Source organism: Erythranthe guttata, chromosome 9 (genome assembly GCF_056151865.1).
Source record: "Erythranthe guttata isolate IM_541 chromosome 9, IM_541, whole genome shotgun sequence".
Lineage (NCBI taxonomy): Eukaryota > Viridiplantae > Streptophyta > Magnoliopsida > Lamiales > Phrymaceae > Erythranthe > Erythranthe guttata.
The window spans coordinates 7,489,407-7,513,413 of NC_142541.1; the positions used below are offsets into that span (position 1 = coordinate 7,489,407).

General features: G+C 33.7%; 4 long non-coding RNA genes across 4 annotated transcripts; 3 read left to right on the top strand and 1 right to left on the bottom strand.

The window, feature by feature from the left end:
• The first annotated feature begins 13,624 nt into the window (after positions 1-13,624).
• Positions 13,625-14,391, top strand: LOC148767976 (uncharacterized). The gene is made up of 3 exons (XR_016033586.1): positions 13,625-13,996; positions 14,063-14,205; positions 14,345-14,391. It is a non-coding gene; the product is annotated as an uncharacterized LOC148767976 (long non-coding RNA).
• Positions 14,392-14,586: 195 nt separating this feature from the next.
• Positions 14,587-16,745, top strand: LOC148767977 (uncharacterized). The gene is made up of 4 exons (XR_016033402.1): positions 14,587-14,992; positions 15,242-15,418; positions 15,694-15,735; positions 16,403-16,745. It is a non-coding gene; the product is annotated as an uncharacterized LOC148767977 (long non-coding RNA).
• Positions 16,746-17,768: 1,023 nt separating this feature from the next.
• LOC148767978 (uncharacterized) lies at positions 17,769-19,106 on the top strand. Its single transcript, XR_016033587.1, has 3 exons — positions 17,769-18,314; positions 18,447-18,516; positions 18,808-19,106. It is a non-coding gene; the product is annotated as an uncharacterized LOC148767978 (long non-coding RNA).
• Positions 19,107-22,322: 3,216 nt separating this feature from the next.
• Positions 22,323-23,186, bottom strand: LOC148767979 (uncharacterized). The gene is made up of 2 exons (XR_016033588.1): positions 22,787-23,186; positions 22,323-22,701 (listed from the first exon to the last, which is right to left on the bottom strand). It is a non-coding gene; the product is annotated as an uncharacterized LOC148767979 (long non-coding RNA).
• Positions 23,187-24,007: the final 821 nt, after the last annotated feature.

The window sequence follows — 24,007 nt, forward strand, 5'->3', positions numbered from 1 at the left end:
AAGATAAATATCAATTTAATAGAGGCCAATCAAATCTCGCCACGTCATCAAGAAGACTTTGTGTAGGACTCTTATTCTACCACTATAAATAGGGACCCTCTCTACACAATTGAAAACACAACTCAAGAAGAAGAAAAACCGTAGGAGAAAGTTATCTCTACAATATTCAAGTCGTCTTCATCAAATTCAAGTCGTTCTTCATAAAATTCAAGGCCTCCAAGATCTTCATCAAATTGAGGGCGTTCTTCAACAAATCAAGATCGAAGGAAGATCAAATTGAGGGCGTTCTTCAACAAATCAAGATCTAAGGAAGATTGAAGGGCCAAACCCATTAAGAACTCCAAGATCTTCAAGTTAAAGCTCGTCAAAGTTCAGCGTTCGATCCGAGATTCAAGTCGCAAGACCCTCGGAAAACGTTATTCAAGTTCAAAATCAAATCCGCAGAAGATCAAGTCAACCCCGACTCCGAAATTCAAAGTCAACATATATTGTTCTTGAGAGAAGAATTAGAGGATTAAATTAGAGTTTGTAATCCGCTATATTTATTTTTAATTCAATCAAATTATCTTTGTGCAAGTTTTTCTTGTTTGTTTAAATCGCAGATAAGAATTTGTTGCTACAAATTTTGGCACGCCCAGTGGGACATCTCTACCTCTCATGTCTTCTCTCTCTCGAAGATCCTCGAAGTGTTGCACTGACTGCTCTACGTTTGCAATGAAGACATCCACTTCAGATTCATCAAGTGTGGGCGTAGTTACAAGGAGTATGGCTAAGAAGCCGCAAGCATCCTCCGATACTAGCTCGACCCCCCAAACCATTGAGAAAGGCTTACCACCTTTTGTCAACACAAGTGCAGACGTGGAAGGTTCGAAACGAGAGATTTCACAGCCAACGCCTCGTTCAACATCAAGCTAGTCAGAGGTGGCATCCTTCATGACAACAAACGCTACAACCATAGAAGAGCAAATTGCATGTTTAACAAAGGCCATTGAGGGGCTCACAAAGCATGTTCAACAACGAGATTCTCAAATTGCCAAGTTGATCAACAAGATGGACAAAATCGATGCTAGTCTAGCTGTGGATAATCAGATAGAGGCTCAAGACGAAGTCGAGACATCCACAAAGCAACAACCAGTTGAAAACGAGAAGGCTCCAGCTCAAGAACTTCAAGTTTCTCCCGAATGGCTGATTCATGTAGCTCAAGTGATGATGGTGATCAGTGGAACTATCAAAAGACAAGTTGGAAGGAAGCTCGAAGTCACCATCAACCTATGTCAAGCCATACACGCAAAGGATTGATGATCTAAACATGCCAATGGGATATATACCTCCAAAGTTTCAACAATTTGACGGCAAAGGCAATCCCAAGCAAAACGTGGCACACTTTGTTGAGACTTGCAATGATGCCGGGACGTACGGAGATCACCTCGTCAAGAAATTCGTCCGATCGCTCAAAGAAAACACGTATGATTGGTACATTGGTTTGGGGGCAAACTCGATAGTTGGAAGCACTTAGAAGAAGAATTTCTCAACCGCTTTTACAACACTCGAAGTGTTGGGGATGCGCATGTATACGCAGCGGAATTTAAATTTTTTAGATCGAACTAGTTTCGATTACATGCATAAACTAATCACATAGTCAACGTACCTTAACGCTTCCGCCATACACATGGTAATTATCGATTTTTATCAAAACATGTAAAACCGAAAAATATAAAACATGCTTGTTCACACAATTTCATAAATCATGATAACAATTAATTCACAACATCAACATGCTCGCAAGTAAATCATAAATCCAAATTTATAATATATTACGAGAGATTTCGGTTTACCTCTTGAAGCGTGGGATTTCGACGAATCAAAATCTAGAACCGAACAAGTACAAGCTGCGAATTACCAATCCTCGGGGCAGCAACTCACGGCTGGATCAAGCTGGTCCAGCAGATGGCAGACGGCGGCGCGTGGCAGACACAGTGGCGGCGCGTGCGACTCACGCGAAAGGCGTGTGCTGCGTTACGGCGGCGCGTGCGACTTCGGCGGCGGGGCAGCGGTCTTCCTCTCCTCCAATCAGGTTTCACCTCGTATATTTTGACCCACTCGAACTACAGCACTAGATGTAAACGAGTTAGATAAACAACAAAGAATAAACGAAGGAGAAGAGAGGAGAAAACCGGCGACAAGCGGCGGCGCGGCGGGGCAGCGGCGGCCGAGAGAGCTGGGCGGCTAGGGCTGGACGGCTAGGGCTTTTAGTGTAAAAAATCTGATCTCAAACTCTCTTTTGAGGTCTATTTATACTAGGGTTCTCAACCCTAGTAGGCTTAATGGATCAGTGGGTCAGGGCTTAAGTCATTGGGCCTGACCCACTGATCCATTAAGCCCATCGCCTTGTCGTCCTTGTTTCTCACAAACGATCGTTTCACAAAAATATAACAAAATTATATTTGTGACGAGCTCAAAGTCCTCGTCGATACGAGTGTCTCTACGAAATTTCCAATTTCCAAAAGTGGAAACTTCTAATTCAGTGGACCTGCTAAATCGGGAAACTTCCCAATTTAGAAAGTTCACTAAATTCCGCATGTCTCTTTCTCTACGTTCATTCCAATTCGTAATCCACAATTACGAATCTTGGATTCAATCATATTGACATCCAATCGTTCAAAGATTAACATATTAATCTATGCTTGTTGTTTATCAAGGATCTATATTACACGAGAAGTGTGACCCTCAATGGTTCAGGTGTATGCTAGCCGTGGGCTCACAACTCTTTGTGATTCGAACAACACATTGTTCTTATATGAACTCCTCCCAAGAGTCCCGATTAAATTAAAACTCATTTTACTTAATCGCCGATCAAATCGGTGCCCAACGAATCAAGATTGGCGCCTAGCAACTACGAATCATGATTCCCTAGATACAAGTGAAGTGCCTGCAAGAACCTTATGATATAGTTAGCGTACAGTACGATCCCTTTGCAACACATGTCCCGATTGAACTAGAGGCATTGGTTCACCGAGACCTCTTATAAAGTTCAATGACCGTGCGAACGTTCTAGGTATTATAAATCCGTTCGTGTGTGACTTAGGAAACACATTTCCCTAATCACCTCACTATCAACTATGGCCGGAGATTCCTTAGATTATAAACCGTTAGAAAACACAGGACATCCATGACTACTCACACTAGATTTCGGATTGCACGAACGTTGGCCCTTGGAGTGGTCCACTGTGGGACTCAGGGACAGGTCATGATACAATCGGTCCTCTAGTGAAGTCACGGTGATGTCTGGGTCTTAAGGACTAATGGTGTACAACTATATCTCAGAAACCTATTACTTGATGAATGAGAACCACTTATAGATTTCTAGGGCGAGGGAGTTCAGTGAACTCATCTAGTATGAGCACCCACTCAAGTATGCCGATGTCACAACACCGATGACTGATGAGACGCAGTACACATACACTAAGTGCTAGTCTCAAAAGGGAAAGGCCGGTATCCTCATTATTGGTGTAACCCATCGACTAGGAACAAGGTTTAACAGTTACATTACATTGCTGAGTTATCTCATGATTCTACTAGATCAACTCACAGTAATAGAGTAACTCGTTAGGACTATATCTATGCTACTTGCATGGGATAAGAGATATAGAATGCCAAATGAAATATTTTATTATTACGAACGAAAAACGATTGTTTTATTACAAGAAAAAAGAGAAAGACCACAGCCACAAGTTGGCTTGTTGGTCACCTACTCTAACAATCTCCCACTTGACCTAAAGCCAACTACTCATAAATCTAAGTCCCATCGACTCTCGATGTTTCTCGTGGACTGATCCTAATAATGGCTTGGTGAAGGGATCTGCAATATTGTCCTCCGAGATGACTCTGTCTAGCTTGACTTCACCTCTCTCTTTGATCTCTCGGATCACATGGTATTTTCTCAACACGTGCCTCGACTTCTGATGAGCTCTTGGTTCCTTAGCTTGCGCTACGGCCCCGTTGTTATCGCAGTACAACTGTACTGGATCGCTAGCGTTCGGAAATACACCCAACTCTTGGATGAATTTCCTAATCCATGACCCTTCCTTTGAAGCATCTGATGCTGCAATATATTCAGCCTCGGTGGTGGAATCAGCCGTCGTGCCTTGTTTGGAACTCTTCCAACACACGGCACCCCCGTTGACTTTAAATATATACCCCGAGTTTGACTTCGAGTCATCCACGTCCGATTGAAAACTAGAATCCGTGAAGCCTTCTAATTTCAACTCGGTATCCCCATAGAACAAAAACAAATCTCGAGTTCTTCGCAAGTACTTGAGAATGTCCTTCACAGCCTTCCAATGGGCTGGGCTGGGGTCGGACTGATATCTGCTTGTGACGCTCACAGCATACGCAATATCAGGTCGTGTACATAGCATGCCATACATTATGCTTCCTATAGCGGATGCATAAGGTTTCATTTTCATCTCCTCGATTCCCTTTTGCGTTTGAGGACGCATGGATTTCGAGAGACGAACCCCATGGGACATTGGCAAGCACTCCTTGACACGAGTTTAAAAGGTCTATATGTCCAAATCAATTTAAATACTCCTTGACACGAGTTTAAAAGGTCTACAAGTCCAAATCAAGTGAAATACTCCTTGACACGAGTTTAAAAGGTCTACAAGTCCAAATCAAGTGAAGCACTCCTTAACACGAGTTTAAAATATCTACATGTCCAAATCAAATGAAGCACTCCTTGACACGAGTTCAAAAGGCCTGCATGTCCAAATCAAATCAAGGCTCCTTGACACGAGCAAAAAATATCTACATATTCAAATCAAGTCAAGGCTCCTTGACACCAGCATAAACTATATACATATCCAAATCAAGTCAAGGCTCCCCGATACGAGCATAAACTATCTACATATTCAAATCAATTCAGGGCTCCTTGATATGAGCATAAACTGTCTACATATTAAAGTCAAGTCAAGGCTCCTTGATAGGAGCATAAACTATCTATATATTAAAATCAAGTCAAGGCTCCTTGATATGAGCATAAACTATCTATATATCCAAATCAAATCAAGGCTCCTTGACACGAGCATAAACTATCTACATATTCAAATCAATTCAAGGCTCATTGGCACGAGCATAAACTATCTACATATCCAAATCAAGTCAAGGCTCCTCGATACGAGCATAAACTATCTATATATTCAAATCAATTCAAGGCTCCTTGATACGAGCATAAACTGTCTACACATTGAAGCCAAGTCAATGCTCCTTGATAGGAGCATAAACTATCTATATATTCAAATCAATTCAAGGCTCCTTGATACGAGCATAAACTGTCTACACATTAAAGTCAAATCAAGTCTCCTCGATATATATGAGCATAAACTGTCTACATATTCAATTCAAGTCAAGGCTCCTTGATAAGAACATAAACTATCTACATATCCAAATCAAATCAAGGCTCCTTGATAAGAGAATAAACTATCTATACATCCCAATCAAATCAAGGCTCCTTGATACGAGCATAAACTATCTATACATCCAAGTCAAATCAAGGCTCCTTGATATGAGCATAAACTATCTATACATATTCAAATCAAGTCAAGGCTCCTTGATCCGAGCATAAACTATCTACAGATCCAAATCAAGTCAAGGCTCCTTGATACGAGCGTAAACTATCCACAAATTCAAGTCAAATGCTCTTTCAACACGAGCTTAAGCTGCGTATATTTCTCCTTGTCCACAGGAGTATAAATTGTGCACGACATCCCTCAAAAGGATATATTTTGAACTATGTTATGACTTGATCCCTTTATAGGGTACGTAGGCAACTTAGAATTTCTCTAGGTTCAGTCATGATTTCAAAGATGTATGTACTTTGCTAGATCAAGTTGCAATTGAAGTTAAGCAATTATCGAGACTCATTCACTCCAAGATGCATTGTCCGTGAACAAGTCTCGAGGGGGCATTTGAAGACGCATAAAATTAATTAATTGGTTAATTAAATTAGACAATTAAATTGTGTCTAAATTCAATTATGTCTTGTCTTGCAAGACAAGTCATGGAGATAAATATCAATTAATTATTGGCCAATAGGATTGTTTCTTCTCTTTCAAGTTACAAGAGATAAATATCAATTTAATAAAGGCCAATCAAAGCGCGCCACGTCATCAACAAAACTTTGTGTTGGACTCCTATTCTACCTTAATAAATAGGGACCCTCCCTACACAATTGAAAACACAACTCAAGAAGAAGAAAAACCGTAGGAGAAAATTCTCTCTACAATATTCAAGTGATCTTCATCATATTCAAGTCGTTCTTCATAAAATTCAAGGCCTCCAAGATCTTCATCAAATTGATGGCGTTTTTCAACAAATCAAGATCGAAGGAAGATCAAATTGAGGGCGTTCTTCAACAAATCAAGATCGAAGGAAGATTGAAGGGCCAAACTCATCAAGAAATCTAAGATCTTCAAGTCAAAGCTCGTGAAAGTTCAGCGTTCGATCCGAGATTCAAGTCGCAAGACCCTCGAAATTCAAATCCGGAGAAGATCAAGTCAACGACCCGACTCCAAAATTCAAAGTCAACATATATTGTTCTTGAGAGAAGAATTAGAGGATTAAATTAGAGTTTGTAACCCGCTATATTTATTTTTAATTCAATCAAATTATCTTTGTGCAAGTTTTTCTTGTTTGTTTAAATCGCAGATAAGAATTTGTTGCTACAGATCTATGGAAGGAACGATGGGTGCTCTGCGTACTAGCTGGAGCTTGTCTCCGAGAATGGTGCATGCTTTTACTGCTTCTTCTTTCTTCTTCGCTGCTGATTATGTGTTTGGGTATTGAATTCTACAGTAACACGCCTTCTGATAATATTTAAAAAAAATCGAGAGAGAGAGAGAGAGAGAGAATATTATATTATTGCATATAATTTCGATATGTCTAGTGGGTTGCCCGGGATTCGAACCCGGAACTAGTCGGATGGAGTAGATAATTTCTTTGTTATATTACTTAAAATAAAGAAAAACTCCTCCCCAAGCCGTGCTTGCATTTTTCATTGCACACGGCTTTCCCTATGTATACATCAGTTCCTTTCTTAGAAAGACTTTCAAAAGTTGAATACTCAATTGATTTAACTCTTATTACATACTACATTAACATTTCAGAATAGTGGAAATCCCCATTTAGGTTTTTTGATCTCTTCATCCAGTTCATTTAGAAAAAAATTCTATTTCCAAGATCTCATAATTTGGATTTATGATTAGCCAGATCATTGATAGAAATAATATCCAAATACCAAATCCGACTTCTATATACTCCCCACAAAGTAGAAGAAGCTTGGGAGAGAGAGAGAGAGAGAGAGAAGAGAGAGAGATATATTTTGGGAAAAGATATTATATATCTTTTAATAACAAAAATAAAAACAAGTGGATTGATTAGTTAGGTGTATAATTGTGATAATTAAGTGTTTTTAATTAATAAAAGTTGTTTTGAATTTATCGTAAATATGAAAAATAAAATTGGGTCTATTGTAATGATCCTTGTGTAATGGAGGGTTTTTGTCAATGTTTCCCAAAAATTAAATTTCAAGATCTCATTATATAAAAAGTTGGATTATCGATAATAATTATGTACATTTATTTCTGTCTTTTGTACGTAGAAACATGTTTTAAGGAATTTATATCCTAGTTTTCTGGTTAAATCGTGTGTGTATGTGATAACATAATTTGGTTGTTTTGTCAATATTAAGACTAAAACTGTTGGTTGTTAAAATTTAGGTAAATTATAACCACCTTCCTGAGGTCAAGTTTATTTATGAAAAAACCCCTTATGTTTTAAGAAATAACATTCAGTTCAATCCCCCTGCAGTTTGTAAATTTCTTACTCCACCCCTCCTACAAAAGGGTGTTAATGTAAGAAATCTACAATTTGCAAATGGGTGAATGTAATTATGAAAAAATGAGGGGTTTTTTCATAAATAGATATTATCTAGGGGTGGTTGTAATTTATCCTAAATTTTATTGGGAATATGTCACATTTCGTCAACTAAAGAAATATGCTAATTGAATTTTTGAGAAATCCCACTCATTAACAACCGCATTCTATGTTTAGGTGGTGTTTGTAAAATCTTATTTAAAATCAGAAGTTAGTAATTGTGAGTTAAGTTGATATTAAGTGATTGGTTTTAAAAGTTGGGGGAGTTTTCAAAAAAACTGAAAATGAAATTAAATATAAAAGGCAGGCCTATAAATACTTTAGAAGTTATTGCTTATTTTAAGAGAAGAAAAAAAAAAAAACATTAGTTTTGTAAGAAACCTAAAAACTGATTATGATAAAAAGAAAGCTTATAATCTATTTTTATAAGTTTTTGCAAACAGTTCCTTAGTGTTCAAGGACTTGTTTGGAAGTCTTTACATAGTTGAATTATGGATTCGTAAAATATTATATTGGGGTTTTTGTGCATAAGTCCCCAACCAAACATCTTTATTATTTTAGGTTTATGGCTTATATCTCTTCTACCAATAAGCCCATCCCTTTAATATTTATTATAAATAAATGAAACATTCATGTATATGCCCATATTACCCTCAACCATTTATACCCGATTCTTAATCGTAACCCCAATTTAATCAATTTTGTCCACAAAAATCCAATTTTGACCATAAAGATCCAATTTTGACTTTTTTTGGAGCATACTTTAATATGCTCAAATTTCATCCTTAACTTAATTTAATCTCAATTTGACCCCAAATTTCACAAATTATTCAATTTTGACCCAAATTTTTGTTGTCAATTTTTTTTTTTGCCGCCGGATTCGGCGTTGACTTTTCAATTTTTTTTTCTTTTCTTCCGGATTTTTTCGCCGGTTTCCGGCGGTCTCCGACGTTGACTCTTTTGAGTGTTTTTGTAATTTTTTTTTTTTTTTTTTTTTTTTACGTCCGCCGCTAAACGTTGACCGTAATTGTGCTGTTACTGACAGTAACTTAACGTAATTATACTGTCAATGACAGTTAATTAACGTAATTGTACTGCCGTTGACAATACATTTATGTAATTGTGCTGCCGTTGACAGTAAATTAATGTAATATTATTATTTTTTATTTTTTGTGTTTTTTTTTTTTATTTTGTTTGATTTGTTGACAAGTCAACGTAATTATATTACTGTCGTTGACAGTAAAATAACTGTAAACACAATAATATTACAGTTAACACCATCAATATTAATTTTTTTTTTGGTTTTTTGTTTTGTTTGAGTTATTCACGGAGTAACGTAATAATATTACTGTATATTATTATAATATTACTGTAAACAAAATAATATTACTGTGGTTGACGGTTATATTACTGTTGTTATAGTAATATTGTTGTCAACCACATCAATATTATTATTTTGTTTGGATTTTTTGTTGGTTTGAGTTATTCACGGAGTAACGTAATAATATTACTGTCTATTATTGTAATATTACTGTGGTTGACGGTAATATTACTCTTGTTATTGTAATATTACTGTCACTCACAGTAATATTAATTCTTTTGGTTTTTTATTATGTTTACATTTGTTGAACGGTCAACATAGTAATATTACTCTATTAGACAATAATAATGAGTTTTGTTGTGTTAATATTACTGTGCTAGAGATTAATTAGCAATATTACTGTGTTAAACTATAGTTTAGTTAATTTTACTGTGTTAAACAGTAATATAGTTAATATTACTGTCAATCACAGCAATATTGTTGTTTAAACGAAAAAAATAATTGAAAAGTCAAAACCGGAGACCGGCGGGAAAAACAAAATTTGAAAAAAAACGTTTTGGGTCAAAATTGAATAATTTATGAAATTTGAGGTCAAACTGAGGTTAAATTAAGTTAATGATGAAATTTGAGCATATTAAAGTATGAGAGGTTATTTTAGTCCTTTACAAAAATCTGGACCATGTGTGGACTTATTGGTAAATAAGTTTTTTGTCTGAATCTCTTTATGAATAAATACCATTAATGTGCTTATTTGTAATGACCCCATAATATTTGTGCACAGTTTTGTTGATGTCATTTGCTTTTGCAAAAGAGATGGTTAAGGAATGGATCAAACTGCAAAAAGTAACCATAAGTAAACTAGCTAAAAAAACCCTTACTATTTTGAAATAGCACATTCGACCCTCTTGTTTGTCACAGCTAAAATTCATAAATGTTAGTAGTTTTTATATCGGAATACACACATATCCAATAGGGCATATTACAAATAAGCCCATCAGTGGGAACTTATTCATAAAGAGATCCAGACAATATTCTCCTTTACCAATAAGTCCACACATGGTCCAGATTTATGTAAAGGACTAAAATAACCCCTCTTACTTTAATATGCTCCAATTTCATCCTTAACTTACTTTAACTTCAATTTGACCCCAACTTTCACAAATTATTCAATTTTGACCCAAAACTTTTTTTTTTTCACAAATTTTTTTTTTTTCAAAAACTTTTTTTTCCCGCCGGATTCCGGCGTTGACTTTAATTTTTTTTTTTTTTTTTCTTCCGGATTTTTTTTCCGGATTCCGGCGTTGACTTTTTAATTTTTTTTTTTTTTTTTTTTTTTTTTTTTTTTTTTTTTTTTTTTCTTCCGGATTTTTTTTCCGGATTCCGGCGGTCAACGCCGGTCTCCGGCGTTGACTTTTTAATTTTTTTTTTTTTCTGTAACTTTTTTTTCCGTTTAAACAGCAATATTGCTGTGAATGACAGTAATATTAACTATATTACTGTTAAACACAGTAAAATTAACTAAACTATAGTTTAACACATTGATATTGCTATATTAATCTCTAGCACATTAATATTAACACAACAAAATTCATTATTATTGTATAATAAAGTAATATTACTATGTTGTCCGTTCAACAAATGTAAACAAAATAAAAAAAACCAAAAGAATTAATATTACTGTGAGTGACAGTAATATTACTATAGCAACAGTAATATTACAATAGTAGACAGTAATATTATTACGTTACTTCGTGAATAACTCGAACAAAACAAACACCCCAAAAAAATAATAATATTGATGTTGTTGACAGTAATATTGTTGTGTTTACAGTTATTTTACTGTCAACGACAGTAATATAATTACGTTGACTTGTCAACAAATCAAAAAAAAATAAAAAAAAATAATAATAAATAAAAAAATATAATATTGCATTAATTTACTGTCAACGGCAGCACAATTACATAAATGTAATGTCAACGGCAGTACAATTACGTTAATTAACTATCATTGACAGTATAATTACGCTAAATTACTGTCAGTGACAGCACAATTACGGTCAACGTGTAGCGGCGGGCGTGGAAAAACAAAACAAACCAAACAAAAAAAAAAAAAACTTAAAAAAACACTAAAGAAAGAGACCGCCGGAAACCGGCGAAAAAATCCGGAAGAAAAGAAAAGAAAAAAAAAAGGAAAAAGAAAAAAAAAAAAAAAAAAAAAAAAGTCAACGCCGGAATCCGGAAAAAAAATCCGGAAGAAAAAAAAAAAAAAAAAAAAAAAAAAAAAAAAAAAAGTTTAAAAAGTCAACGCCGGAGACCGGCGGTCAACGCCGGAATCCGGCGGCAAAAAAAAGTTTTTGAAAAAAAAAATTTTTTTGAAAAAAGAAAAACTTTTGGGTCAAAATTTAATAATTTGTGAAATTTGGGGTCAAATTGAGATTAAATTAAGTTAAGGATGAAATTGGAGCATATTAAATTATACTCCAAAAAAAAGTCAAAATTGAATTTTTGTGGTCAAAATTGAACTTTTATGGACAAAATTGATTAATTTGGATTACAATTAAGAATTGGGTATAAATGATTGAGGGTAATATTGGGATATACATGAATGTTTCCTTTAGTTATAATAAATATTAAAGGGATGGGCTTATTGGTGAAAGAGATATGTCCCCTATACCTAGAATAATAAACATGCTTGGTTGGGGACTTTTGCATAAAAATCCCTATCCAATATTGTAAACTGGAATGAGATTTCCAAATTACTGGAAAAATTAAGATTTTGGAATAATTTTCTTTATTTCAATTACAAAAATACCAAATTTTCATTTTTTTTTTGCATTGAAATTCTAATATACATGGCTAATCCGAAGTGAAATTTCAATTATATAATTAATTAAAAAAATACAAATAAAATTTCAATTCTATATATAATATAAATATCAGTTTTTTTTTTCTTTTTTTTTACCAATCGATTGTTCTAGTGTGTACTTAGTACTTACCAATTCATTATCAAATACTTTTGGGCATTTTTACCATAATAATGTCACACTGCACTTTATTATTGAAAACATAAGATAAATAGGAGTATATTTGTTTAATTTTTTTTATTTTTTAATTTAAAGAGATAATGTAATCATTTCTTAGCATGTAAACTGATTAATATTAATTAACATTAATTATAATTTTGGGCATGTAAAATTATATTTTAGAAGTGTTCATTAACTTGTAGGGGGTGTAGAATTTTCGGTTTCAGCCGTTTTGTTCCGAAATTTCCGGATTTTGGAACATAATCTTACATTCCGAACTAGACAATCCCGTTTATGATTTTTCCATTTTTTTTGGATTGGAATTGGCCATAGACGAGACTTATATTTCCAATTCGGTTTTAAACTCTAAAATTCCTATACACTTATAATATCAATATTAGTACTTCATCCGTGCAACGCACGGATGTCAGTTTTGAATTGAGAAAAAATAATGATATGGAAACGACTATCTCTTTATAACGACACGAATTCAAGTAAAACAAAATGGAAGGAAATAATTTAGTAGGGATAATTCGCTATACCTCCCTATTTCAAACTTACATGGCTTAGAGTCCAATCTGTTAGATTAGTATACCTATATGCCCTTTGACCAAATTTTTTAATTAAATGAATTAAAATTATAAGTATATGGACGTAAACACCCTTCAACAGTAAAATTATTTAATTATGGAAGCCTTTAATTACCTAAATATCGTTGAATAAATCTCATATATCACGTTGTAAGATTTGGAAGGGAGTTATGAGATGTGGTTTGAAAAAAAAAATCATCCTGGAGGAGAGTTTATCGGACGTGGTTGAATCAAAGAACTCATTCGTCATTATGAGATCTTAGACTTGGATGGGTTTAGTTTTGTGAAATCAATTTTAATTTAGATTTCGAAATTGAAATTATGTTTGCTATTATGTTTAGCAAAATCTCTTGTTTAGATTTCGAGTTTGAAATTCGAATTCAGACTTTTGATTCAGTTTGTCAGGCATTAAATTAAATTTTGTGATTTTTTTAGGGTTGATGATGCAAGATTGAAAGAGAAGATGACCAAAGACAATGTGATTGAGCTCGATTCACATTTTTTTTGTGCAAACCAGAACGAGTACAAAATGGCTCGCTCTGTCATGACCGTACAAATTTATTTTTTATTTTATTATTTATTAATAGTTAGTTATTACTTAATTTATTATTATAGAATTTATGGATTTATTATTATAGAATTTATGGATTTATCTTTATATATAAAAGAAAGGTTTTCCCCGAAACCCTAAATCCATTTTTGTAAAATATTTGTTGAGCTAAGGGTATTTTTGTCCTTTTTATTTTGGAAAATATATTTATGTTTTGTTTTTCTCTCTAGCCGTTTTCCACATTTTCCCACTTTCTGTAAATCGTGGGAGAAGAAAAAACTGCCCACTTCACTTCAATTTTGTACGCATAAACTACACGATCAACTTTTTCTTTAATTTATTATTTTTCCTTTTATTCATTCTACACGATCCTTTTATCAGTTCTTATCTCTCGCCTGAAATTATCAAAAGATTAGAAATATTGTCTTTGTTATTTCATTTAGAAGAAATCTTCGCTCTATTGCAGTTTTGGCACAATTTTCGTAGCCCTTTGTTTGTGGTTTTTTTCTTCATCGGTGTGTTGTGGTTTGGGTTCAGATGAAGATGAAAGCTTTCAAAGAACTTGAAGAATCAAAAGGAGGTAAGTTTGTAATCTCCAGATTTTTTTGTAATCAATTGTCTGATTTTGTGGGTTTTTCTGCACAAGGCAAAATTTGTGAAATTTTTGGGTAGAATTACAGGGGGAAGTGTTGTCGGCAGATACTTCCATTGGCAAAATCGCCGTCGCTTTACAATTTTATTTTGGAAATTTGTATCTGATCCCTGAAAATCAATAAATTAAATTAAACGGTAGCAATATATATTTTTCCAGTTGTTGCTTTCTATGATACGGTCTCATTTTTTAGTAGTCTCTGTTTTCATGCTTCTTACCTCGATAAGATTTCAATTGCTATTTCATTGATTCATTTTCCATGCAATTAATGTGCAGATTAGGGAGGATTGTTCTTTATATACCAAATTTGGACAGCTATCAAGGTGCTAATTGCTCTATTTTGTTTATTGCAATGGCAGACTAATGTTCATATATATATATATATATATATATATATATATATATATATATATATATATATATATATATATATGTTTTCACTTTGTTCATTGTGCACATTTTTTCCGTATCTATTTCTTCCACGTTCTAATAATCTTGGTGTATTTATTAATTCAAAGATTAATCAGGAATTGACGATTTGTGTTGGCGTAACCCTCTTTTGAAGCAATTTTCGAGTTTTCCGATAAAAAATAACTTCCCACGTAATCCTCCACTTCCCATGTAATCCTCATTCGTCCACCTCCCATGTATTTCTTCTTTAATGAAATCGATTAAACTCAAATATAAATTACCAAGTAGCTAAAGTACAAAAAAGGAAAAGAAAAATTAAAACCTAGAGATTCAACTTATATCTCAAATATCAATCCTCATGTTTTTCTTTACACCATCTGTAATTTCCTACTGCAGATGCTTTATCGATTGCACAACAACAGAATTGCAGGTGCCCAAGATCGCCATGAACCTTTTTTGGATCGCAAAAATTCTGCTTGCAAACTTTCCAAAATCGATATTATTGACGAATAGGTATTCTTTCTGGGTTCCCTTTTTGACTTATTCTGTGATTTACGATTGATTCTACAGATTCATGTACAAATTAATCTCAAGTTATTTTATACAATTAAAGAACTTTTGGATTTGAAATAGCTAACGTTCTTTTGAATTATTTTAATACCTTTCTATTTGTGATCAAGCTACATTTATCTTATCGCTGTAATTTTGTTCGTCTTCTGAGAGTGCTTTCAGGATTACTAAGAGTCCATTTTTTTCTTACAGAGAAGCGATACAAGTTGCAGGGATTCGAATGTCATCGATATAAGATATTTGCAGCATTTGTTTGGAAATTATCTGAGCCCTTGATTTCAACTGGGTTTTAAAGACTTGCGAGAGGTGAAATACATTGAAAATCCTGTAGTGGTAGAATTCATGGCCGTCGCCGGTGGAAAAATTAAGGTATTGCAGAATAAATCTTCCATTTCATAAACAAGGAAAAGTATTCTATAAAGTTTAACTTTATGGTGCTCATTAGTTGTCTTTTTTCATCAACTTATACATCATAAGTTTAATATTAAATCAATTCACAAATATGAAAGTTAATATGTTTCTCTTTTTTTGTTTCCTTTATTCGATTTTCCTAATGCCTGTCGATAATTTTTTGTTTCTTCATTACGCAAGTCCGCACTTTTTTGTATTTGTTAATTTCTTAATGTGATGGATTTTGTTTGCAGATATTGAAGAATTTTTTACCAGCATTGTGATCCAGCCTTCAGGTATGTTTGCCTAAAAAATGTAGCTTTATTTTCATAAATTCTCTCGCATTAAAATTGATTCAATTTGGATTTTGATTTATGATTTTTAAATTAATCACGTCGATTATGTGATTGCATTATCTTATTCAGTCAATTCATGTGTAAATGTTTCTCTAATAGTGAGTGGTTTTTTAGCAAGAAAACCATTATCAATTTAGTGGGTAGTCTTTTTCGAAAGCCTTATCATATTCTACTACTTAAGTGGTTTCGTTTCTAACACACAATCATTTATTTTCATTTATCATGGCTCCAAATCTTACAAATATTAGTTATATTGTCCCTGAGCGAATCGATTGAGCATCATGGGTATGCCGTTTGTTTCAGTGGTTTAAACGAAGTCTACATCATCTCTTTGGTCTTAATAGATGAAAAGGTTGTTCGTAATTGTTGGGGATTTCATTAATATCAAGAAGTACTAAATATTTATTGAATCTTTTAGTAAATGAGCTCAATGATTCAACGTTGAAGTTATGCTTCATCTATATTTTCTACCCCTTCTTTTTATGCCGATTTTTATGAGGAAAATTCATTTATTGTATATTTCCAATGCACATGTTCTCAATATTATAACATCTGTTTTATGAAAATCACTTTATATACTTGACATTTATTTTACTATTTTCTTTAGGATTTTATTTCATGTTATAATGATGCGACTCCTTGAAGTAAATCGTTGAAAAAGGTAGTTGGAGATTTTGATACCTACGATTTGTCAGATAATGGAGTCCAAACCCAATTATTGAAGATGATGAAACTTTGAGAAGAAATGTATGGACGTGCATGATATACAAATATATAGTATAATTTGTTTTATGACTGCGAGTATGATAATTTTATTACGTATAAAGAAATTGGTAGTTTTCGAAATTATGTATTTTGTGATTGTAAGTTTGTAACACATTTTGTAACAAGTCTTTCATATATCTTTGTATATTGGTCTATGGATGCCCTCACCTAATTAGATAATAATTTTTCATTAACTATTTTAAGACAAGGATTTATACATTTAAATGAGCAATGTCTTCAATTTAACATTTTTTAGATAAACAACTTAAGATTTTTTTTTTTTTTTACTCAAGACATTGGATATGTCCGACATAAACTTATTTTTTAGTGAAGTATGTGTTTATAATATCTTTTTTTTTTTTTTTTTTTTGAGAAGATGTGTATATAATATCTTAGTTGTTCATAGCACTTAGATTTAAAATGACACATAAAATATTTTTACAGCAATATTTTTCTACATATTCTGAACGAATGGCCTATTTTTATGATTTTTATTTTAAGTTTATAATGATACTTCTGATTGATTAATGATTGAAATTATAATTTTCTTCTCTATGATTTTAAAAGACCAATAAAAATATTTTTTAGACTTTATTATTTACATAAATAAATGATTGGTGTGTCCAAGTTTCTCTATTGGAGGAATGATTTAAGAGAAATTGATTTTAAATTAAAACAATGAATTTGTCAATTATCTTAGTTAGTTTTTTATGATTTGATTTTTTTGATGAACCATTCAATTGCACATACTTCCACTATTTATAAATTTTTACTTAACTAATTTAAGACAAATTCTTAGATATTTAAATTATTTTTTTTAAGAACAATTTAAGAGAAATTATTTTTTGAACTTAAAACATTGAATATGTTCGACAAAAACTTATTTTTAGTGAAGTATATGCTATTGAATATCATAGATGTGTTACGGGATAATTACATTTTTGGTCCCCCAAGTTTGCCCGCTTTTCCGTTTTGGTCCCCCATTTACCCCAGTCAACAAAATACACTCTCGTTTTATCAAAATTTAACACATTTGGTCCTGCCGTTTGGTTGACCGTCTGACTTAACAGTCAACCGTCATGTGCCACGCACGTGACTTCAAATTAGGGCTTAATTTGCGTTTTTTCCCCCAAAATCACCATTTCTCTATCTCTATCTCTCTCTCTCTCTCTCTCCACGCTCTCTCTCTCTCAATCTCAAATTAGGGCGTTCTGGTAATTAATCGCATGCTGAGGGGCGGAATTGTTCCGACAGTTCCGACTTTCACGACGGTGATTCACGTGCTTTGTAAAGAATCTAAATTTTCGGAGGCGCTCGATTGTAAAAAGTTGATGGAGAATCATGGCTGTAAGCCTGATGTAGTTGCTTACAATGTGCTATTGACTGGCTTATGTCGGAGTGGTGATATTGCTCGTGCTTTTGCGTTGTACGAGGAGATGAAATTAAGGAGTGTTTGTCCGAATATCACCACTTTTTACGTTCTTGTTAGTGCCGTTTTGTCTGAAAATGATTGTGTTAATGGTGAGGGAATTTTGAAGGATTTGGAGGAGAGAGGATTAGTTAGTGGAGATTCGGTTTCTCGAGATTGGAATATAAGATTGGCTGAGGTTGTAGTGAATATAGACCGCTTAAGGCACAAATCGAAGATCGGTGGAATCAGAAGATAAAATATTCTTTCTTTATTTTCTTGATTACTGAAAGATCAGGAATCGTGGGGTTTTGACCACTTAACGGGGTCTAATGCTGAAATCAAGGTATTTTTTTTTTTTGCTTTTATTGGTTAGTGATGAATTTTCTTGATTTTGTCTATTTTCCTAAGTACATTTTGTTGTTTAAATTTTCTGTATTTATCATATTTCTTATAATTTTGTTATCTGCACATGCAGGCTGAATCAAAAGATTCGACTTATGGGCGTTCGAGTTAAATCAAAAAGTTGCTTATGCAACTATTGCCAGGTAGAATATCCTCTTCTTTAGCTTCTTTTTAGTTATATAATTCCTCAAAAAGAACAGTGCAGTAAAAATGTGCAAGAAACACGATCAAGAATTTGTTTACTCAAAATGTAACTCTGAGAAATCAGGTTTTAAAAATCGAGTCTTTGCAAAGTATGAAAGAATCACCCTTTTTCCCACATCTTGTTTTCGCCACTTTAAGACATGAAATTCTCCAGTCTTCGATTGGTATAATTGTTTTGAGATATGATACCTTAAAAGTTTGACTACATGTTTTCGACTGGTTTGTGACAGATGATGTATTTCAGATACAGCGACAGGCTGGTTGAATTTCATCGCGGACAGACGAATGAAAGCCAAAGGATATACAATCGTATCCGTGAGTTATGTTCTCGTTTTGTTTAAAACGCAGTGCAGTGAGTTCACGCTGTTCGATTTTTGGGAAGTTTGATGAAGTCTGAAATGGAGGAACTACTAATCCAAGCAAAGTTTGTAGTGTCACATTTTCCATTATTGGCGCAAAGTGTTATTTTTTATTCATTTCTTATGCAACTGTAATTATCAAATGTATTATTGGGTTTGGCTTCAATTCAATGTGATTTGTGTTGATTAATTTAAATACATATTTTGTTCAATTAAACTAGTTTATTAATCAAATCGAATTCAAATGAGAACCACTTGCTAATCATTTTTCCAAATGAGATATTTTGATTCAATTAATATAGTAATATCAACATACATGTAACTAAGTATACTTCATTTGGAATTAAAACGGTGATTTTGGGGGAAAAAACGCAAATTAAGCCCTAATTTGAAGTCACGTGCGTGGCACATGACGGTTGACTGTTAAGTCAGACGGTCAACCAAACGGCAGGACCAAATGTGTTAAATTTTGATAAAACGAGAGTGTATTTTGTTGACTGGGGTAAATGGGGGACCAAAACGGAAAAGCGGGCAAACTTGGGGGACCAAAAATGTAATTATCCCATGTGTTACATTTCCAAAATCATTTTAAATTTGAAGAATAATTTTTAATTGTTCGGCCCGTGCGTAGCACGGGGCTAAGTACTAGTTAAAATAAATCCTTAGTGGGGTAGGAAACCCTAAATTTGAGAATTAGTTGTATATATATAGAGAGAGAAAACGGTGGTTTTAAAAGGTGAGAGAAAGATAGAAAGCAATAGTAGATGAAGAACGAGAAAGAGGAAGAACCGAAAAAAAAGGAACAATAAGAAAAACAATTATTCGTAAGTCTAATTATGTTTTGCTATTGCATCACCATGGAATTCGTGGCAGGGCAGGGTGTGTGCGCAGGGGCGGTACTACTAAGGGGCAGGGGGAGTTGACCCCCCAAGATATTTCTTTTCTTTTAGCTATTTTGACATAATATTTATTGAATATTACTTTTGGCCCTCCAACAATTTTGTAAATATGTGTTTTCACTCTTAAGTTTTCTGTTTATTCTCCATAATTTTATATAAATTATAGATATATATATCATATTTAATATAAAAATATAAAATAAAATGGTTAAAAGTTGTACTATTTTAAATAAAATTTATGAATATTTACTTATCGATATTTGATTTTGTATATCAATGTCTCTAAAAAATAATACGAAACAGTGCCATGAATCCCATTAAGTGCAATATATTATTAGAATAATTTAGATTTTTTTGTCATGCTTGAAATAGGATAAAATTATATATATATATATATATATATATATATATATATATATATATATATATATATATATATATATATATATATATATATATATATATATATATATATATATATATATGTGTGTGTGTGTGTGTGTGTGTGTGTGTGTGTGTGTGTGTTATTTTAATGTATAAACCTATTTTTTCAATGTCTTGTGAACCTAAATTTTTTTTCAGGCTTTCCCTACTTTCTAATCCTGGCTCCGCCCCTGTATGTGCGTGTGTGTTGTATCTGTGCATGCGTGTATGTTGTATCTGTGTGTGCGTGTGTGGTGTATCTGTGTGCGAGAGTTAAGTGTTTGTTGTGTTTATGTTTGGGTGCTATACATATACACATATGCTAAGTACTATATATGAATATATAATTGTGTTAGTGTGGGTGGAGTTGAGTGTTGGTGCATGAGTTCCATTTATTGCATGTGTTATGGATGTTGATGGGAGTATATGTGTAGTATATGGGTGTATGTAATAGTACAATGGTGTATGGATTGCAATGGGTAGGATATACATATACTGGCAGAGAGCTATTCTAATTCGATGAATTGTATAATAAAATTTTAAAATTTTATTTTAATTGCTTAGGTTTAATTTATGAGAATGGCTGAACGACGTAATGCCTTTACGTTGATTGGTCTGACAAATTCCAGGTAGGGGTTTTGATTTTAAAGTTTTTAATATTTGTGAATGTACATAAGTGGTGATTTACGATGTTTGTTTACTCGCACCAATCGATCTTTTATGAAAGTCTTTACTTCAAAATGTTGGTTTTGGGATGTGTTTTGATAAAGTGAAACAGTTCGAACTGGTTGTGGACGTGTACGTGGTGAAATTAAATTAAGTTGGGTTTGACTAGCTCCGCGGTGGAAGACCGAAAACCTGCGCAGGAGGTAACTTTTCCTTCGGGGTAGCACCCCGTAAAGAAGGCAGAGTCCATGTTGATCGGACTACAACGGGATTGGCTGTGTGCGGTTACGGGCAGAGCTCATGATAGATCGAGCTATAACGGGATCGCTGTGTGCGGTCACGGGCATAGTTCATAAGGAACTATAACGGGACCGGCATTGTGCGGTAACGGTCAGGGTTCATAAGGGACTATTACGTACATAACATGATTTGGTTTAAACTGTGAGTTTTGAAAAGAAAAATGGCTTTGACTTGCTCATTAAATATTTTTCGGAAACAGTTTTCTATAAAGTATTTCGTGTTTGATCATGCACTGTGAGTTGCATAACCATTCACTTTATTAAATCTTTGAAATCATTATTTCTACGGAGCTTTCGCTCACCCCCTACTACTTTTTAGGTGATAAGTTGGATCGAACAAAATGATTTAATCGAGAATATATTTTGTAGCGGATTGCTTACTTGAATTCTAAGAGTTTTATGTTTATGTTTATTATCATGCTCGGATGTTGAGAACCCATTTGTGCGATGTTGGCTTGAAGCTGAGTATGTTTTGTTTTCTTTAGATTTTATTAATTTAGTTGTATATGAAATTTGGAATCTTGAGATGTAACTTTATGTTGGGTATGCATTATTGGATTGATCTTAACATTTGTTTGATGGTGAATTAGCTGTTCAATGATTATGATATTTTACGTGCTTATTAATTATCTTATTAGCTTCAGTTTCATATTGAGTTTACTGAAATTGGATTTGAATTGAGTAAGTTATCAATTTTTCTTTTAGAGGCTGAAGAGTTTTACGCGAGTTTGGTATTATATTTTAAAATCTCACTTCTACTTATCGGTTCGAAGCAATTAAATTTTATTTCAAACTAGACTCTTAAAAATTGATTACAACAAAGTTTTATTCCTTTTGGATAAGAATCAATTTTATTATGAATTTTTTAAAGTTCCTTCCGCTGCATATATGTTTTGCTGCCAGCACCGTACTATTTCATTTATTACTCTAAATCTATTAACATTCTTTTAAAACTGTTTTACAAGCATATTCTGTGGGCAGTTTATAGTCTTGTGTTACAGTATTTTTCCGACAATTAGTTTGAGAGAAATAAAATTTTGAAGTTAGAATAGTGAAATTGTCTGATTTCCTTAAGTTGTGTGTCTTTTTCTTAAACTTATTTATTATTAGGGTTAATAGCATTTCGCCACCTGAACTTTGCCCGATTTTGCACTTTGCCACCTTAACTAAAAAAAGTTGCAAGTGCCCACCCAAACTCAGTTTTTTGACGCACATAACCACCTAAGGGGAATATTCCGGCGAATATTCTCATTTTTCAATGCACGCGCGATGCACATGCGAAAGTACAAGGGTTTTTCGTCTTTTCACCTCAAAATATCATAAGAGGGTGAAATTGAAAGTACCAGGACTCAATTTAACTTAATTTGAAACTTTAACAAATTTGAAATTAATTGAAGCTTTGTGCCCCGTGAACAAAAGGGCCGCTGCCGTTGGAGAATTCCGGCGGGGCCGGGGGGCGGCTACCGTTGCAGAACGCCCTATGTATCAAAAAGGAAAAACCCAACCAGAAATTAAAAAAGGGGGAAAAACGAGTTCAAACAAAATATGGAAGGTACAACAAACCTTGGAAGTCATGGACTGAAGCTCCGGCGGGTATTCATCTTCGTTACTCGAAACGGAGGAAGAATCGGCGGTGGTGTGGCCCTCCGACGAGTCTTCGCCGGCGGCGATTTCCTGATTGTGATCTCTGAATCGGAATCTCGACGTGGAAGTTGAGGTCGAGTCCATGGGGAATCGACGGTTTGATGGAGAGTTGTTGCGATTGGAAGTTGAAGAAAATGTAATTTCGAGGTTTTGATAAGCACTGGGTTGTCGTTTTCTGCCGCCATTGTTGTTTGGAAAAAAGCTTGGGTTTGTTCGTTTGAAAAAAATATTCAGCTGCAGGCCCGAATAAAATAAATAGTGGGCACAAAGCTTCAATTAATTTCAAATTTGTTAAAGTTTCAAATTAAGTTCAATTGAGTCCCTGGTACTTTCAATTTCACCCTCTTATGATATTTTGAGGTAAAAAGACGAAAAAACCCTTGTACTTTCCCATGTGCATCGCGCGTGCGTTGAAAAATGAGAATAATTGCCGGAATATTCCCCTTAGGTGGTTATGTGCGTCAAAAAACTGAGTTTGGGTGGGCACTTGCAACTTTTTTTAGTTAAGGTGGCAAAGTGCAAAAACGGGCAAAGTCCAGGTGGCGAAATGCTATTAACCCTTATTATTAATCATGTCTCCAAATTTCAGTGCGTGACACACTCGTTTTCCGCCGCTAAATCCATTCCTTCTTTCATCGCCAGAGCATGTCTGTATCTAGAGGCTCAAGGGCATCGACTAAAGCCGATTATCTTGAGACGAAAATTGTGTTTGTTGTTGGCTAATTTTTTTTACACTTTGTTGTTATATATATATTTTTTTTTTCTGGTGGTACTATTTACACTTTGCTTTTTATTCTTGCAGCTTACGTATGTAATGTGTTTTTTGCTCGAATATATTCGTACACTTTTGGTGTTTTTATTTATTAGTTTAAGTTTTTTTTTTTTTTCATACTTGATGTTACTATTAATCTATGTTCCGTAAATATCAAACCAACAAAACATCATTTTATAATGCCCATATCGAACAACAAACATCAATTTGTTTTTCATTTTTTATGTCATTTGCATTTTTTTCGATGTTGTTGATTTTTTTCTTTGCGTTTTACTGTTTCTAGGAGACAATATCTTTTTCATTATGATGTTATACATTTGTATTGAGTTGTTGTCATAGTATAAATAGTATGATCTTTTGATTGTTAT